A 19,555-nucleotide genomic window follows, 5' to 3' on the forward strand; every position below is an offset into this window, starting at 1 on the left:
AACCACCTCTTATGCATTAGTAGTATTACACCCCAGACTTTCACAGGTAACTGTCAATCATGTTCATACTTAAAGAGTTTCTAACAAAGTGTAGGGCAATTGGCATTCAGACCAACAGATGCTTCAATACTGAACTTAAATGCCTTCCATATTATTTGATTCTAGTATTCATGCTTTAAATTACTACAGGGTTGTATTACACTGCATAATCTCACAGTTTTTTGAAGCTATTTGTCCACATAAAGGGATTCAGACACCTTACCCCTCTCTTGTTGCATGCTAAAATAAATCCACGATAGAATAATAACTGTTATACATCCCCAGGAAGGAAAAAGAAAATCATCTTCTGAGTAAGATTTCCATGCACCAAGTTACAAGTAGATGGAAATGCATTCTGTGCTGGAACATTAGGAAGATCTCCAGAGGAAAAAATAGCGAGTTTTAGTGCTCAGAAAGGGCAAAAGGGATTTACTTAAAACAGATAAATAAAAACCCAACTTTCTAACATACAGTAATCACAATAAATCACTCACTCTATTTTTTTCAGCTTTTTCTTTTTTAAATTGCTTCATACAGGTAACAGTATCTGTCAACACATAATTTGCATCCATCTCAACTAGAGTTCTCAGCTTTGCTAGGAAGATGGATGAATCACAGAATCACCATAGAATCATCACAGTTGGAAAAGACCTAAAAGATCATCCAGTCCAACCATTCACCTATTACCAATAGCTCCCACTAAACCATGTCCCTCAACACAACTACCATGAAACCACACTGTAGACAGAGTCCTGACATTAAATTATTACAGACTACATCAAGCATCCATAAAGCATACCCTGTCAGCATTGTGGTGCAGTCTGGCTAAAAGTATGGGAGAGCTTTGAAAATCTCAGGCTTTCCAGTCAAGGAGAGCCACTCGTTTTGCACAAGTCTAGCAAAAACAATGGGGGTCCTGAAACACTTTTTTCTTTATGGAGCAGTCCTCAGTTTTCTGACAAGTACTTCTCATTCAGAAAAAGTTTTTCTACTGGCTTAGCTGGGTTTTTCTCAAAGGCATTGCTACAGCACATGAAACGGGAAGATCAGAACAGGATGAAGACTACTTAAAGAGGTCATTCACTTCAAGATGTAATATCACATACTGAGAAAGTCAAGCCTGAGAATTACTTTTTCAGATAGTGCTGATTGTCTGTAGATCATGAAGTTCAAGCCCCTTTTCAGCAGAGGCTCCTGTATCACCTTTCAAAAATGAGGCTTATTAAAAAGAAAATTAAGTATTTTCAAAAACGCTCTTGAAATTTTGGAACAGAACTCAAAAGTTTTTGTACAATGACAGAACACACAACTCACAGTCTAAGTCTTACAACAATCCCCAGTGCCCAGTCAGGTGCCAGGGCTCCCATACAGTGCAGAAGGAGGGTTCAGCAGGGATGAGATTCACACAATACCAGAGCTGTGTCTTAAGGCTCCAGACACCAGGTGAACAATTCTCACTGCAGGAAAACAGCTGCCTCCGCACTGAACTTCCAACTCTGAGGCCTTTCTATCATAAACCACTAAGGGTGCATCTGTCTTTTATTAACAGTTATAGAAAGAACTCTTTCTTCATCTAATGGCTCAGCAGTTAGAGAGCTCACAAAAGTTCCCTCCTTTACCTGAGTTTACCCTTAAATTCTTTTGAAGAATCCTAGCAGGACGCCCTGCTATCCAGAGGACACGAGAGAGAGAGAATGGTGTAAACCCACAATGTAGTACTCAGATACTACTCTACGAGATAAATACATTTTAACTGCTTCTTAAAAGTAGTGATCAACAGCCTTAACCCAGTAGTGAATTTGCTTATAAGTGGCATGAAGTAAGGTGCACATAATTTGCTTTCTGGAAGAAGGCATCCAGACCACGTGCAGAGAACTGCAGTAACTGGTGACAGATTAGCTTGCATGTCACAGTTCAGCTTTCTCCTTCCAGCATCCCAACACCAAAGATGCACATCCTGCGGTAGTACAAGGCTGTACTTCCCACGTTTACATGGACTCAGGGGAAGCCACAGCTTCTACAAACTCTGCTTTGCTGCATGGCACCATCACTCTTTTGGGAGTCTGTCATGATGGAGGTCACGACAGCACTCCTCTGCAAGATTGATTCCTTTTATTTTCAAACAAGGAAAGGTGAATAAACCAAACATTAACTGCTATACATCATATAATTTGGATCTTTCTTCCCATACTTCAGTAGGAAAACATGGACATAGAAGCTAGCTCTAAAAAACTGTAAAACTGAGTGCTTCCACTAATAACATACTTTACATGAACTAAGGCTTTTCATACTTTTCAAAGCTTGAGCACCACCACCACAATGCCTTGCCCAAGGCGTTCCTTAAAGAGCTTTAGAAAAAGACAAAACTCCACATTCTTACTCCAAGGCACAGACATTTTCCTTCTCTCTCTTTTGTGCAAAAACATTTACAAACCATTGTTCCCACAGATTCTAAAATTTACCATTCTCTTCACATAAGGGATGGCTTTAGATCCTCATATAGCTCTGGTTCTGAAACAGCAGTAACAGCATGGATTTTGCTGTTGTTGTTCTGACCCATGTGTTCCATAATCTCCTATTCCTCGTTGCAAAATATCTTTATTTTGTGAAAAGTGCATTTAAGCTTAAAAAAAAAATCCCTATCAAAACTTCTTACAGATTGGACCTCTAGGAAATTCTTCTCTCAATCATCACATCAGTGATGAAAGGCTTCCAAATTCCACCTAAGAAGGCAATCACTGAAAACTTCTAACTATAAAAATACTTCATTATTAATAATTTTCATCAATCTCTTAAAATTTGTTCCAGATTTTCATACACATTAAGCTTCCTAAACGTATCTTAACTATTTAGAGATGATCTTGTCACAGAAATTACATCAATGTAAGCTAAGATTTTTTTAAATAAAATATTTGCTTACACCACAATGACATGACCATACATGTACACGTACAATTCAAGTCATACCACTTGGCGTTACTTAATCTACTCTGAGCACATGGAGGCAGATGAACAGGTTTTCATAAAAGCAGTAAGTTTCACTTCCAGTTTACAGCCAGTGTTCTGATCAGAGTCCTTAGTAGTTCAGCATTTGGCTTGCTAATACTACAGAGAACACTAATTCACAGCAGCTTTTACGGTACGAATTCTAAATGGACTTTCTGAATTACAGTCTATCAAATATAGCTCAAGCAAATTCTTATCTTTAGGTCAGACTTGAATGTTAAGTTGTACTGAAATGCCTTACTAAATTTTCACATCAAAATGAGGGTGGTAACTCCATAAAAACTCCGTCTGAACAAAACCAAGGAAGCCAAACTACCATAAGACCTCCAATTTACAAAACTGAAGAAGTATGAGAATAAAAAGCTATCAAGTTCTCATGAAAATACAGACTGATTATACAATCATATCTTTAAATGAAAAACTCCTACTTCATGTGAGAAAAACATTTTGAAAGCAACAAATGTAAAACTAGTCTAGCTTATCATGTAGTCTTTAAACAACAAGAAAAAAATGTATCACTAATTGCATTAGCTTTAGTAAGATATTTACTAATTGTTTCTACAGTGCTATCAGTGCTCTTCTTCACAGTGTCTGCACCTTCTCATAAATATATAAAATTTTATAAAAGCAAAAAGGCAACTGAAGAGTTGTTTGAATAAATACCAAAGTTACAACGAAGTCTGGGATTTTTAAAATGTTTTCTATACAAACCTTCTGCTGAAGTAAAAGGTTTTTTCTCTGTATTTTGTCACATCTATCACTGCTTCATCTGTATATGAATAGAGTTCTTTAATTACTTCAGTTATTTTCAAGAAGAGTAACTTTATTGGAAGTACTTGAATCCTTTTTAGTCTCTATTTCTTATCACTTGTGCCATCATTCCCCATTTCTCATCCCTTGTACCATCATTCTCCATTTCTTACTGGTCATCTTCTTTCTCCAATAATTTTCTCTGCACTTTGTCCTCTTGAAGTATTTGCCCTATCTCAGCCTCAGCTCCTACTTCTACTTGAACACTGAAGTTGCAACAACTGTCTTATTTCCACAACAGAATTTGTGTCTCACATCTCTGGCACAGACTCAGCTGCACCTTTCTCCCACTCCTCTGATTCCTGCAACATCGCTTCCCTAAGCAAACAGCTTTGGAGAGAAGGACCGTGTTCTGATTGAGGCAAAGATGCTGTTCTTCTCTTACCTGCTCCTCAAAGAAGCCAACTAAGATTTATCATGGGAAGACTTTTTTTCCTGATTTACTGAAACATAGAAGGCACTGCTTAAAAATGACAAAGTTTAACTTCAAAGAGCATCTTCGTATCTCTACTTCAGTTTCTTAGAACATAAGATAAATCTAAAGAAAAAAAAAAAGAAAAAAAGAAAGAAAAAAAGACCCTGAGAATGTTTGCTCCTTACTTAAAATGCAGTGCTTGAAATCAAGCGCTTCCAATGTTGTCTGCTTGTGCAGGAAATCCACAGCTGCCTTGTATCCTTTCAAACAAGCCAGTCCTATCTTCTGTATAGAATCTTACTACATAACTCACCTGAATGCTCAGATTTGCCACAGTGTAAACAGGACCTCAAGGAGCTCATGCCTAACTGTATTTAGCTCTGTCTTCTGATGTCTACAGAAGCATGCAAGCAGTTTGATGTGACCACAGGTTCTAAACTTTCCCTTGCAAGAATACATTCATGTTCAGACAGCAAGCACTGGAAGTAAATAAAGTAACAGAGGAATAGGCTTATATTAGATAACAGCACATGTAATCCACTTTATTTGCTTTCCAGTGCAAGTCTTGTGTTCTTTTAACCAGACATAAGAACTAAACACATACTTCTACTACTTATTTTTGACACGTCTCACACGCATATCCTGAACTTATTTATTATTTCCATCCCCACTCATTAATCCCTTAGTGCATGCACCTGGGTGCAGTTCCAGCACTACTGCTCCCATTACTAGACACCCCCTCAAAAGCATTTAGGAGATAGTCCCAAAAGACATGCATGAGAACATTAACTGCCAAGCCAAGGAACACAACCACTCAAAGGGAGCTCAGATACACAAGACAAACATGTTGAAACATACAGAGCTTTAAAACACTTTTTTTATAAGACTGGAAGTATGAAAAATAAACTTGAGGGCAGCTACAGAGTGACTCTAGTGGAAATGTATTTTACAGGTTTATAAGCATCTGTTTCAAGAAGAAAAGATTCTACAACTACAACAGTCCATTAAAATTACATAAGGAACAAAGCAGACACTTGATTTAGTATCAACCTTCAGAAAATTCAGAATTTCTGCAGCAAATAATCTAACTGGAATTACAAGAGAATCAATCTTCTTGTTTGAGTCAATGTACACCTCCAGACTGATCTTGTAACTGTGCAGTTTCAAGAGCTACAGCATTTTTATTTTTATTTTTTAACTAACAGGCTCAGTAATAGAACACTGCAGAGCTTAAGTCATTCTTACTAATAGTTTTCATTTGCAACTTTTGTTTTAAAATTAACAATAAAAGGAAAAGACATGTGGTTTTCCTCTTCCACAGGACTACAAGCGTCAAATTCTTACTGTGGTTGCAAGAGACCTTATTGTTCTATCAGACAGCATTACTCTTCTAAAATCTTTTGCGTATGAAATGGAAAATGTCTTTACTAGCAACACATTAAGAGAAATTCTCTTAAGTCCTAAAAAAAAGTTAAATAAAAACCAGCAATAATGAGTTTAAGCTGTCCAGAAGTTCAACACAGAGGTCTGTACAAAAGGAAGATGGCAGTCCGAACTGGCTCACTGTGATAGATATGGCAAGTCTTTCGACACCCTAAAGACAACACAAGTCCCAGGTAAGGAATGTTGTATAGATATTGTACCGTGGCCAAAAGAGCAGTAATTGTCTCAAGAGGCTGTATGTGAGAACAGATGCAGACGGCATAATATCAGTGGTACAACTTTTGGTGAATTCTCAATACCCCTCAATACCACTTTCCTTGGACAAAGAAGACGTGCTGCCTCTTGGCTGTAAAACTCAAAGGAGGTTATTCCTCCACCACATATTTTTCTGGTTTGCAATCAAATGGTTTCTTTAGGAGCTGGAAACATTTAAAAATCATGTCAGACCACAGGAGCATTTCATCTCCATTACAAGAACATCTCCAGACCATTTGAAAGGGCTACTGCCAAGCAGTTGTCATTTCCAACTCAAGAAGCCTTTCAAAAGGCTATTTACACTTTTGTCTTTCTTCAGGATTAGATTACTGTAATTCTTTATTGACTAGCTTGCACAACAGGGCTCCTCACAGTCTCAAAAGGCTGTGCCTGCTGGTCTGTGGTTTTTGTTGTTGTTGTTGTTTTTGGAAGAAAAGGGGGATGATTTGAACATACTGTGCTGATCGTAAAGCTTTTCCATCAGTTACAACAGTCAATAAATTGATTACAAAATTGTTCTGTTTACATATGGCAGAAATTGTTGTCGCTTCCTAGTAGCTGGCATGTTTAATCAAAACAAGCTAGTTAAACCCTTACAAGAATTCTGTACTGTATCATATTGATCACATCCTTCCTTCCTGCAGCACTGCATGAAAGCTACGTGAAGTCAAATATGACAGCAAAAACCTCATAAGATCTACAGCTCTACCTCCCAGGACAAATGGGATTTCTCTTTTTAAAATGAAAGCTGGAAGAAAAATAATAATCTGGCTTCTCACAGTGATAAAATTGATTTTACAGTAGGTTATTTCTTCTGAAGTACTAATTTGTGGTTTTAATTGCCTGATACATTAACTTTGCAGTGCAACATTTTGTTTTCTAGCCTTATTACTTACTAAGATAATTGATATTTCATTTACATAGTAAGAGGCTCATTCCCTCCCTCAGAAACATTAAGTTTTACTTTTACAATCATAGAATGGTTTGGGCTGGAAGGGACCTTTCAAGATCACCTGGTTCTGCCTCCCTACCACAGTCAGGTTGCCCTGAACCCCATCCAACCAGACCTGAATATTCCCAGTGATGGAGTAACCATAACTACTCTAGGCAACACCTTAACACACACACAAAAAAAAAGCCCAAACAAACCACAACCCTCTTCAACTGACTCTAATCTACACACACCCTCTTTCAAGTGTAAAAATTTTGTCCCTTGCTTACTCTGAACATGTCATATACTGCAATGTGTTACATACTGCTCAAGTCAGGATCCCGTGGCTTCAACCTAATGAATGTACAGATAATATTTACAGCCCATGACAGTCTTGTAGCTTCTTCTGGCTATCAAATTATTTGACATTACTGTTCATTTTGTTAAACGCAACAAGGCATTGTTCCTGCAGAAGGCAGACTAAGAAATGCATACACTGCACCCAGCTGTATTGAGACTATTCAAAGCTAATTGCTTATAGCTGAGATTGGAAGAGCAGAACTGGGCTCCACCTTCAACAGACAAAACCTAAAGATTAGCCCAGTTTTCTTCCAACGCTGATTGCAACTTGATTTTCTTGGAATGCTGGATACTTCCTGCTTCTGGGTTGAGTTCCTCATTTTTCAAACAGAACTCTTGCTGGCATGCTCTTAAATTATTTTAAATGTTCTCAAAACATTCTTCAACATTTGATGAAGCAACAAACTATCCCATAAAGACATTTACCTCAAATTCTTTTCCTGATCTTTGGCACCTATTTTCTGTTATTTGGTCCCCAGTTCTGTGTGACAAGGCCCTCTTGGAAAAGCAGAGCCCACTACTGCATGTGCAAGAGACTCAAAAAGAGACTCAATAAACCAGGCAGACTCAAAACACCTTAACACATTCATAGAGAAAATCTCCTGTGGCATAACAGGCCTGTTGCCCACCAACATCCAGCATAAATCTGACTAGTGACAATTTGTTATTCCAGTCAGACACATTCCCAACCATACCTGACATCCAGAACCATACTAAGAATGTGTATTTATTACACAGACAATGCTTTTAAACATGCTTAGAATTGCTGGGTATCTATAGATGTAATTCATCTTAGTTGAAATCAATGAGCAGTTGGAGGCTTTTTTTCCCTCTCTGTGTTTGCATATTTGACAGTAGCAGTTTCTGTAAGCCTAAGTGACGTCTCTGTTGGTTGTTATTCAGTTTCTCTGCCCAATCACATTCAGATGAACAAAGACAGGTCAGTTGCATACTTTCACTTTTCTCTTAAAGATACTTCCATTAAAAACAATCCATCTTGTTTGAAAGGCACCCAGAGATCTGCACCAAAATTTTAGCCTGAAGCAGATGAATGATTCCCTTACATAATCTGTTTGAAAAAAATCAGACATGGCTTGCATTTACCATCATTACAATACAAATATCCACTGTAAAATGTAGATTTCTAGTGGGATGGTAATTATTGTGCCTAAATCCTGAACACAATGCAAACATACAATATGAAAAAAGACTGGCCCACTTTAAAAAGCATCTTGAATATTTCACCTTCTTTCTTAATATTGTTTTCCCAAAGCTTACGTAACATTAAACCTCTCATTATTTGCAACGTGAAAATGGCTCCTCTAAAGATGAAAACAGCACAAAAGATAACAATCTGCAGGAAGTACTTGGAAAAATAAAGCCTGCCTCTTGAACACAGAATCAAACTTCAGTTCATACAGATTTAAAGTATATCTTTCCTCCAAGACTAAACCACACACAGTGAGTGGAGTAGTGAGATACTGACTCCAGAGCAATAGACAGATGAGAGAAGATCTGGTCCTTTTCATTTCTGGTCGTGTTAGTTCATGATCAGTCTGCATTACCTTCTACTTATCTAATTAAACATAAGGATAGCAGAATGTATTTTCACTAAGCCTAAATAATGTTTTCAGCCTGCTCTCACACATTTTGGAGGAAGTTCAGAAGCCCTCCATTGATCTTCTCACTTTTAAACAGAAGACCGCTTTATCTGAAGGCGATGCAGAAACTGTACAGCTTCCAAATGTTTATCAAAATTATCTACCACTACTAACAATCTCTAGAGATATCAGTTTATTAAATGAGAAAGTAAATCAGGGGAAAATAGTTAGGACATTTGATAAAAATGACTAGCTAGTTAAAAATATTCTTTTGATATATCTTTTGTATTTAAGTGCCTATGAAGTAATTATGCTCTTGTATCTCTGACACGTTTGATTATCAGAAGAAAATAGGAGAACAGGGAAAGGTCTTCCCCCTGTGCCAGAGCTCCACTCAGTGTGGAAAGGGGAGAACAGACTTATGTCATACATGGAAGCTTCTGAGGCAGAGTGCCCTAGTTTATTCTGGACCCTTCACATTGCTCTAATTTATAGCAACAGTGAATGACTGAAAGAATCACAAGCCAGAGGGGATCAGCAAGTAGAAATTGATTTCTGTCCTCTCAGGATTCTTTCCTCCTTTCTCTCTGCCATTTGCAGCTGAAAAATCTGTTCATCTGCGCTACTTCAGCTCAGAGGGGCTACCTGGTAACTAAACCAACCTTATGCTCAGAAACTAGAGTTCTACAACTGTGTTTTAACATTAGGAAATGTTTGGGTTGTTTTTTTTTGTTGTTTTGTTATTTAAATAGAACACCGGGAAAGGGTTTCCACATACAGAGGTTTTAGTACACTTTCCTGGCTTTGAAGACTGTTTAGAACAATTTAAGATATTAGAGTAGGTGATGCTTGAGAAGACAGAAAAGATGCTTCACAAAAGGCCTTAGTAAAACTGGAGAGTTTGCCTGATCATCTACCAGTAGTATCTTTACTAAGAACAATTAAAAAGAGAATCTTCAGAGCATGGGATGCAGTCAAATACAAAGCAAAAATGTGAGTGACAGTCCCAGTGAGAGAAACTTGGGCAAAACATTACAAAAAGGTCAAGATTCTAGTACCAGTGAATCCACCTTCTCTCAAAAAGGAACAAGTTTGCTTCCTTTCCAGCTTCCCTCATGCCTCCACAGAGCATAATTGAAGCAGAGCAGACTAAGTTTAATGACAGGCAGCCATTAAGACTACATGTATAACTTTTCAAAAATCCAAAAATCTTGAGCATTCAAGATCACCTGTTTTAGATGGGCACCAGACTGAGTCCAAAGCTGTCAAAATCCCACCAAGAAAGTCCCAAGCTTGTACATTCAACAATACAATAGGAACAGAAAACCAGCTTCTTCACAAGTGCAGTCTTAGCTTTGATAAATATTTAGATTGAGATATTTAGATATCTCAATGTGTTTGACATCTGTCACAAGACACTATGAGGCACAGGAACTCATGCCTAACAAATGACCAACTTCTGTATACACTACTGTTCAGACATTTCCACAAGAGATCTTCATAACCTCATCTCATAAGTACCCACAAATGAAAAAACACCGTGTACACATGCAGAGACAGTGGCTTACAATACAAGTTGATGAATACTACTTGTACAGTAATTAACAAGCTTAAGCGTTTTAAGAAAACAACAATTGATTTGCAGTGTGGCTTCTTTTATTTTAACATGCCTAGCATTATAAAAAGTGACTTTCATTAAAGGATAAATCATATTTATTTGTAGTATGAAGTCTGTGGGACTCCTATCAATCATTGACAGTATAGAAACATTCATAAGCTAATCACAGCTAAGCTAATTTGGGCTCCTTTAGAGCCAAATTATGGTGTTTTATGCCAAACCTTATTCTGAATTAATTGCAGTCCTAGTGTACAGTCAGGAATTCAAACGCAATACAAAAAGGTGTTGCTGCACCTGGACACCATTCAGAGTCACATTACTGTTTTTCATCCTAGAGGAAACAATGTACATCAGGCATAATGCCAATAAAATTGATATCCAGGCCATCCAACATATCACTGAATACATATTTTTAAGAATAAAGCATTAAAAACCTTCAAAAGAAGCTGAGTTAGAAGGAAAGACTGAAGGACGGTTTGCAATATAATTCTCAGCTGGCCTCCACAAACCTAAAAGCAGACTGCATTGTTACCCAACTTTACGCCAATTATTAAATCTCTGTGTTCTGTACGTGAAACAGTAATGACAGTCCTGTTTATACAGGCATAGCTGTAGAGAACTCAGAGAGATGCTCACATGCAAAGGTTGTGCACATCTTCAGAGATTTTTCCACAGAATCAAGTCTCACAACCACCTCTTCATTGCTGTGGAACATGGAAATGACATGAAGTAAACACAGTTAAGACTTATTGCCCAGTCATACCAGGTTTATTAGACCTTCATGCAGGAGAGAAATCTAGCGTTCCCTATGGGAAATCCATCGTGGACCTAGGCCATTTTTTTTCAGCAGTTACACTTTTCATCTGCTACCTGTCTAACAGTAATCCAAGTTAGCCCCAGTCAATTGATTTCAGTTTACTAAAACAGCAAGGGGCCCGCTAATTCACTGACAACATCTACAAGTTCTCAGTTGCTTATAAACACTGAACACACCTCACAGTCAGACAGAAACAAAAGGAGGAAGTAAGCAAGTACCAGACCTTCACTACATCAACTCAACTAATTCCAGTAAGAAATTATCAGCTTATATGGTGAGACTTCGCTATCACTTTCCCTATCAATAGGGAAAAGACCTATCCTAGCTTGCTGGAAGTGCCTAGAAAAAACAGAAGCTACAATGAATGTGGAAGCTTGCTTCCTCTCACAGTATACAAAGCCTCAGGGTAGAACACACACAGCCTGTCCCTTAGAAAGTCACCTTTCATTCCAACTTGCTTCTGAACAATAGAATAGAGAACCCAGTAATCACAGACATTCTGGCCTAAAAAATTACTGGAAAAAATAGTCAAACTTGAACGGTTTCTCTTAGTTTTCCCCCCACCCTAAACTACAATCATCTGCCTCAATTAAATGTAGGTTATAAGCCCTCAACCATAAAGCTGTGCTTTGGATTAAACATGCTTGCCACTATCCATCTCCCTGTTGGCTTACAGTGTGGATTACAGGCCCGTCTTCTATAACATTTCCTTTCTTCGTTTGACAGGAGCGGCCTAAGTTAACCTATTTTTGATAGAGCTTCCAATGAAAGGAAATCTTGCTGAAAAGGATTTATCTAAAGGATTCATCTAAACAATTGTTTACGTCCATGCAAAGACCAAGGGGCCTGAGCAATATGGGTTCAAACACATTTAAAGCTTAGGAAGGACAGCTCAAGCTCATGTTAGTTAAACTCTTTGCCCAGGCTTATAGTTCTCATTATTGCTACAAATGGGAACCTGTCAGGATCAAAATTGTCCCCAGAATCTAAATAAATAAATCAGGAACAATGTTTAATTAGGTAGAACTGTGTTCTGTTCACAGCCAGTTTGTCTGGATTCACTGGAAAGAACTGTGATTCTTTTTCTAGTTGTCTGAAAATCCTCCACCTCAACCAGCCAAAAGAATGAAGACTAAGAATATGGCACAAAGTACCAGGAAACCTGCCTAACCAACATCTAAACGTCAGTCTAAGCAAACATAAAAATGTAGCTGCCTCTATAGAAATATTCTCCTGCTCTTTAAATTTAATGACTAATTCAATCATTAACTTGACAGCCTAAGAAACGTATTATTAGCCTCCTCAAATGTCAGACTTGGTATTAAAGCTAAAATTGAGGTCAGTCGCTTTTTTTTACTGACTTTTGACAACCCAATCCCATTAAGTTCCTGGAGTTAGCTGGGATGTGAGATAGTAGCACTACTTGTTTTTATCTTAAACCACACGTATATTATTCTTTAAACTGTTCTGAAATAAACATCACTACAGCGGCAACGAACAATACAGACAAGTATTACTATAATAACAGTTTTTAATGATGTTAATACAAATTAAAACCAAAAATAGTGCGTTTTCCCCCTTATCTCCTATTGTCTTTTTCTGACGGTGGGAGGAAAAAAAAGATCAGGAAAAAACTGAAGTATTTGACAGTTTTATTTAGAAAATAAGACAATTACGCCTCTGAAAGGTTAACTGACATGCATGAGTTATCATATACTCCTTCTCTTCAAGGTTATAGACTGTTTAGCAGAACTCTGCCAAACGCCAGTTATCTGAAGGGAGCTAGAAATCATCTCTGTTGATGACAGACCTCTGAGCAGATGGTAAGTAAATCAAGGTCCTGATGTGAAATGTTAAAGCTTTTATGCTGGAAGACACTGTTAAAGCATTATCCAGGTTAAATCAGATTCCACAGAAAACCCGTTTACTGGTAGGCAGGCATGAAGCCTTCCACTGGGGAATTCTACAAGATCGGAGATGTGGGATATTTTCTATTTGATTTCAGTTGTAGTCTGGGGTTCTTTTCACATTTTTAAGTTGAGGGTTTTCTTTTCAGTTTGATTTTTTTATTTTTAATATTAGACGCTGACAATTTATTTAAACAGTATTTTTATTATTGAGTAGTCACTGCATAAGTTCTATCAAGAAGGAAGAACGAGTAGGGGAAGAGAGGACTAATTGTTTGTCATTTAGTAGGATTTCTAATAGTGTTTAATTAGGTCAGTAGCATATGAGAAAGCAGCTTTCATAAGCATAGCTGAAAATCTAATTGAGCAACATAATGTAAATTCTTATAAAATTCCTAGTTAGATATCTGGCAGTTGGCTGTGCACTTAAAACTTCTCCAAAGAAGATTTTAGCATCTAAACATTCGGAAAGGACTCAGTACATCAGTAAACAGCTACTTTTGTTTTAAGGAATAGTCAGCAAATGGCATCTGCAAGACCTGCACAGAAACAACTGTAAACACTGTAAGCAATTATGTAGCTAGCAACAGAGTGAAGTAACTTCATTGAAGCAGAGGCAGCAATAATGCTATTCTAAGGTCTTCAATGCAGCTTGACCACCAAAATAAAGTATAAGGCACCAATGCCTATGGTTCATTTTCTCCAAAACATTAAGGTAGTTTCTTTAGGTTTCCAAGAGAACATCACAGGGAAGCACACAGAAATTGCAAGCAAAGAATCACTCACCAAACCTACCCACGAGACCTTTTTCCCCCCAACAGAATTCTTCCAGCATGTTTGTGATTTTCTCTAATTGATTACAATCAAATACATGTATTTTTTTTTCTCAATAATTTTCTTTAGACCATTGTAATAAGCTTGCAACCTAAATAATTTATTTGCCAGAATTAGAAAGAGCCCTTGTATTAACTCTTTCCAAATGGCCTGAGAAGCTTCACCCTGACTGATTACACCATTGCTTGCTGCTTAGGCGCTGTTAAACACTGGTCTACCCACGTATTTTTTAAGTTTCCATCCTTGCCTCTACCTTCTTCCCCAACCCCCACCTTCCACATCCAGATCCATAATCTCTGTACTAATGCTTCCATTGTCCTCTAACTTCTGGAGTCATTTCTAGCTTATGCTCCAAGGAATGGGGGGAGGGAGGAAGAAAAGTACATTTTTGACAAAGACCTTAAGTGATGAATACAGCTACAGGGGAGAGAGATTTTTCCCCTAAACCTTTAGTCTTTTTATTCACTCTCCAAATGCACTGAGATTAATAATGCCTCTGGGCCACTGTATGCAAACCTCCACTGTACATACAGAGAAAAGATTATAATTGAATACCCTATTATGATGGGCAAGGAAAAAAGAAAAGCTGGCAGACGGAGCTCAAAGGCTGAACTGGCCTGGTTTGGCTTTCAGCCCACAGCACCTACAATTATCCTGCAATGGTTTTTATTTATCTATTTAGTGTTCCCACTAGGCAGAGTGAAAATCTAGTATTAATTTAGTGCTCGTGGTTAGGCAGAGAGCTCTAAATTGAATAAAGTTACTCAAATGGATAACGTAACGTGGCTGGAGCCCTAACGTCCTGCTTAGAATGAAAACAGTACAGATCATAACCTTCTGCAAATGGTTTACAGCCTGATAATGTATGCAAAAATTCTGCTAAATACATTTTTACAAAGCAGCCTTACCGATGTAGCAGCAGTGGACCTTTACATGAACAATATGCAGAGCTGACACTGAGTGTCCCACAGCTTCACAACACAGCAAAAGTGATGGACAGAAGTAGAACAGAAAGCAGTGCTGATTAGAGCTTACCTGGAATATACATCAAAGAAACAGGGAAACCCCAGAAGTGAAGGATGGCACTTGCACAGCTCTTCACATGTGAAATCTAGATGAAGTCACCTTGTTTGTTATAAACACAAGGGGTGCTCAAGAGCAAAACACCCTCATCCAAATTAGTACAGGGTACCATTAGAAGTTACTTTGTTAGATGAAGACATTACCAGTACTAATCTTTCACTGATGTCCTTAAGTAGCAAAGATAAGGGGAGCAAGAATAAAATATCAAATCAAATTCCCTTTAGACCACCAAAAATTCAATCCGGCTCCACAAACGCACCTCCTAGTTGGAACTAAGATGGCGTTCTCTCTAGGTGCTTGTAGCTACATTGTACGACAGCAAACTGGCAAACTGTAGCATAAAGAAAATAGAGACTGTTTTAGCTGAAAGTCATTTTATAAAAGCTTTCCAGAAAAAAATTAGTAAAATGGCAATTTCAGACTTCATATGAGAACATGAAAACAAACTCAGACAGATAGCAGAATGCCGAGCGTATGATCAATGCCCAAGTGATAATCAGGACTATTCTGAATAGTTGCGTTAAAAGTTAAACACAGGGACACAATTTCTCAACCGATCTACAATTTGAAGACTAAAATATATTCAATAAATCAAAGGATTAAGCTTGGAACATGGAGCACTAATACTACGTTCCAGAAAATCAATTATCTTAGCTGCATTGTCAATGCTTCTTTCTTTTTTTAAATAATAATAATAAAAAAAGATACTAACAGCCACAATTGCTCCATTACTCACCACAGAACATAAAACATCTAAGATTTTGGAAAGCAAATAACAGAAAAATATGGATTAAACTGATAAAAATGATAATTCCAGACATGATTAGATTTGCTGTGTTGTATAGCCTGCACAGCAGGTCGGGGATCCTTCAGAAGTATTAGGGAAAGGTTTAGGGAAAGCAGATTAATGGGGAAAAGATTAAGTGTGCTCTAAAAGCAGGACAAAACATATTTTTAAAATGACAATTCTAACAACAACGTTTAGGGATGCTCCAGAATGCAAATAACGCATATTTGATTTAAGCACCAGATGCACAAATGTCTCCTATGTACAATAATGCTATGCATTGCATGACTTTAAATCATAAGCTGAATAAGCATTTGACATTAAGTGGCACTAATGACATTTAATCAAAATATAGCCAATCGTTTCTAGCACTGAGTAGCCAACCTCTATTTTCCCCTTCTCCACATGCAACTTTTTACTAGACTGATCCTATGGATAAAGGCCTACGAGCCTTACAGATTTTTTTATGTATTCAGAAATATGCCACAGTTGAAAATGAAAGAAATAGCTATTTCTAGAGCACCACTTAACAATCATTGCTGCCACTGCCCCCTCTCCAGTGCTGAAGGTTTTCTTCTTGCTTCTGACAGAATGCACTATGCATTTAACTAGCTGAAAACAAACACCACTGTGGCAAAGGGTACTACTGCTATAGCCCAAGAAGTGCAATGCTGTTTAGCTGCTGAACACAGGCTGCAGACTTATCTGCTGGCGCCAAAACAGTAAACAGTTGCTAATGCAATACCTATCGTATCTTACAAGAGCATTAGCAGCAAAACAAATATTTTGCATTACCATCCATAATGACACACTCTCCTACATAAAAGAAACAGTAGCACTCCTATATCCAAACCACCACAGATACTGCCTCTAACATTAATTAGACTTTAATAGCTACTTCATCACTTTCTAAAACGTAGTTCAGTTTTGTAATTCTACAGAATCTCCTTGGTAAAATCTTCTGGCCTTACAGCCACCATGACTATGTTTACAGAGGATCTGGTGATTCCTCAACTATTTAAAGCACTCACAAATAGCAGAAGGCTCACAGAAAGAGTCAAATGGAGCTTGGAGCACTGGGAAATAGGATCAGATGTCCACAGTTATTACAGAAACACCCACAGATCTAGCATCATATCACAGAGAGCATATTTCTTCCTCAGGATTGTCTAGGAAGTGTCTATCACCCAAGACTGATAACTCAGAATGGAAAAAAAAAAAAAAAAAAAAGTTGCCTGAAATAGAGGAAAACTAAGGAAAAAAATGTTTATAATTGCTGCTTCTTCTCTCTGAACTGCTGGAATAAGCTTTCAAAGGACATCTTGGCTTCACTGTCCTGGGCAGTCAGCGCTATCTACCATGCTAGTGGCAGTAAGTCAAAGTTCTGGCTTTAATAAAGCCCAAATGCCACTTTAGTCTAGGCCCCACTCAAGTCATAGCACACCAGCCCTTCTAATTTGTTGTCTGTGGTAGAGGAACAGCTTTAGCTTTCTTCCTAAGAATTTGCCCTCTGTGCTATTTAGCATCATTTTAGTCTACGTCCATGATGCTTCTGGTAACTATCTTTGGTTCTTAATTCAATAAACATCACAGCGAGAAATCTGAAGTTTTATGAAATAACATCCACACCCACTGGACTAAGTTGTGCCTATCAGTCTCAAAGTGACCACACAGTCTTCCAGCCTGTCTCTTCATTCACCTCAATCTCCTTTGTTCTCTTGGATCCATTTGTTTTATCTTTACTTAGGCTATGATCTTCTGCAGGCACGCATGTCTTCTGTATGTTTTAGAAAGCGCTTTTTCAGGCAGCAAGGCACACAGTGTTTCTCGGCTTCCCCATGTGCAGAGGCAGCATGCTAACACAGTACTTACCTACCTCACAAGGCAACTGCCAAGTTAAATTTGTTCATGATTGCCACGCATGTGGAGATCCTCTTATGGAAAGCTCTAAGTATTGTCATAGGTCAGAAGTGAGGCTTAAAGCTTGAGCTAGCTTCCCTTTCTAACACTAACGAGAAACTAGTGTCTTTCCCCAGTTAAGGAGAGGTTTATTTGTGGAATAAAGGCATTATTTACATAGCGTGCCCTTATCAGGTTGGAAGTACCCCAGGGGAGTAAATCTAGTATTTTCCAGCTTATGCCTTAAAACAACAACACCACAACAAAATCAATTAACTGCACACTATGCAGACATGCAGAAAGAAGTGTTACTACGAGTCCAAGAGATTTCAGTTAGTCCCTCTGATTTTTGTCATAATTAGATGTTTAAGCGCTCAATATGAAATTGCCTTTTTCTGAAGAGTATAAAAAGCACTTGGAAAAAAAAGTCGTGCTTCACTCTAAGTTCCTTTTATTCAGGCCACATTTATACTAATTCTGTTATGGTCAAATAATACTTTGCAGCAATTCTCCCCACTACCTTCATTTTTATTTTACTGCAGGTAAATGTTTCATAATCCTAAGTTCTCCCCAGTTTTAGAAGACATTCTCTATAATAATAACAGCAAAGGACATCAGAATCAGCAATGCTGCCAGAACGCTCTTCAGTTGTGTTCCTCAGACCTTTGGTAATCTCACAAAACTGTAGTGTACTCTTACAAAAAACCAACAAACAAAAGAACAACAGGAAAAAAAACACGCACAACAAAAATAAATGAAATATACCTATCAAGCACTCTCTGCTACGACACCAAGACACAAGAGGGGGAATACCTCCCCCTCCTTCCCTTCACTCCCACATTCAAGTGTGCAGCCTAGAAATGACTCTGTACAACACACTACACCATGGCACATGTTAAATATATAAAAGGGAACTTCAAGGCATTATAACCATTAAGAAGTATTTGTGTCTCCCTTTTCCCCCTCCCCCAGTCTGGTGTGATTTCCATACTCAGGTCTTTTATATCATGCATGTAATAACCTGACTTACATATTCAAGTCCTCAGCATTCCAGGATAAATCTGCTCACAGAAGTGGGATCTGCTGGTCCATAGTGAGAATTTCCATCTTTAACTAGACATGCTACAGAGGAAATCACTTTGTACAGTCAGCTTCAGGTAGAACTTATTCTGTAGCAGGAAGAAAAGAAAAAAAAAAGAAAAAAAAAAGAAAAAAAAAAAAGCATATTTACAATACAATAATAGCTCATACCAATACAAGTAGCTCTGAAAAGTCTCAATTGAAGCTTACCGCTGATGTTTACAGACCAGGCAACAGTTGGTGTCACCACCACTGTGCGTACATTGCTCTCTTTGTTACACTTTGCCACTTCATAGGACGAGTGCCATATTGTCACGAGGTTGATAAATAGGGCCTTATGGAACCACACAAACATGAGAAGAAACTTAATTCTGAACAGAGCACATCAACAGGCCATGCTGGTTAATTACACTTCAGGGGAAGGCCTACTGTGAACATTTAGTTGAGCCTTTTTTTTTTTTCCTTTCCCAATTTTGAAAGTGTTTTGTTAAGAAAAGACTGCCTTCAGATCTTGTGGCTGATAGACACTGGGGCTGGTACACACGTGCTGGCTTGTAAGGTGAGAAAAGAAAGATTAGAAATTGTGGATGGGAGGGACAAAAATGAGGACTCACTGCACCACAACAGATCACATCTGGTGCTTAAGACCACAAAAACTGACACCAAGTTC

At 37.9% G+C, this 19,555-nt stretch overlaps 1 protein-coding gene across 1 annotated transcript in view; it reads right to left on the reverse strand.

Annotated features, from left to right (window-relative positions):
- RORA (RAR related orphan receptor A) overlaps window positions 1–18,963 on the reverse strand; it is a 374,848-nt gene extending 355,885 nt beyond the window's left edge. The window contains exon 1 of the mRNA XM_072345258.1: window positions 18,836–18,963. The gene's annotated coding sequence lies outside the window, so the exon portion shown is untranslated. The remainder of the gene's footprint in view (window positions 1–18,835) is intronic.
- Between the last annotated feature and the right edge of the window lie 592 nt (window positions 18,964–19,555).

Source organism: Excalfactoria chinensis, chromosome 10 (assembly GCF_039878825.1).
Source record: "Excalfactoria chinensis isolate bCotChi1 chromosome 10, bCotChi1.hap2, whole genome shotgun sequence".
NCBI classification, from domain to species: Eukaryota; Metazoa; Chordata; class Aves; order Galliformes; family Phasianidae; genus Excalfactoria; species Excalfactoria chinensis.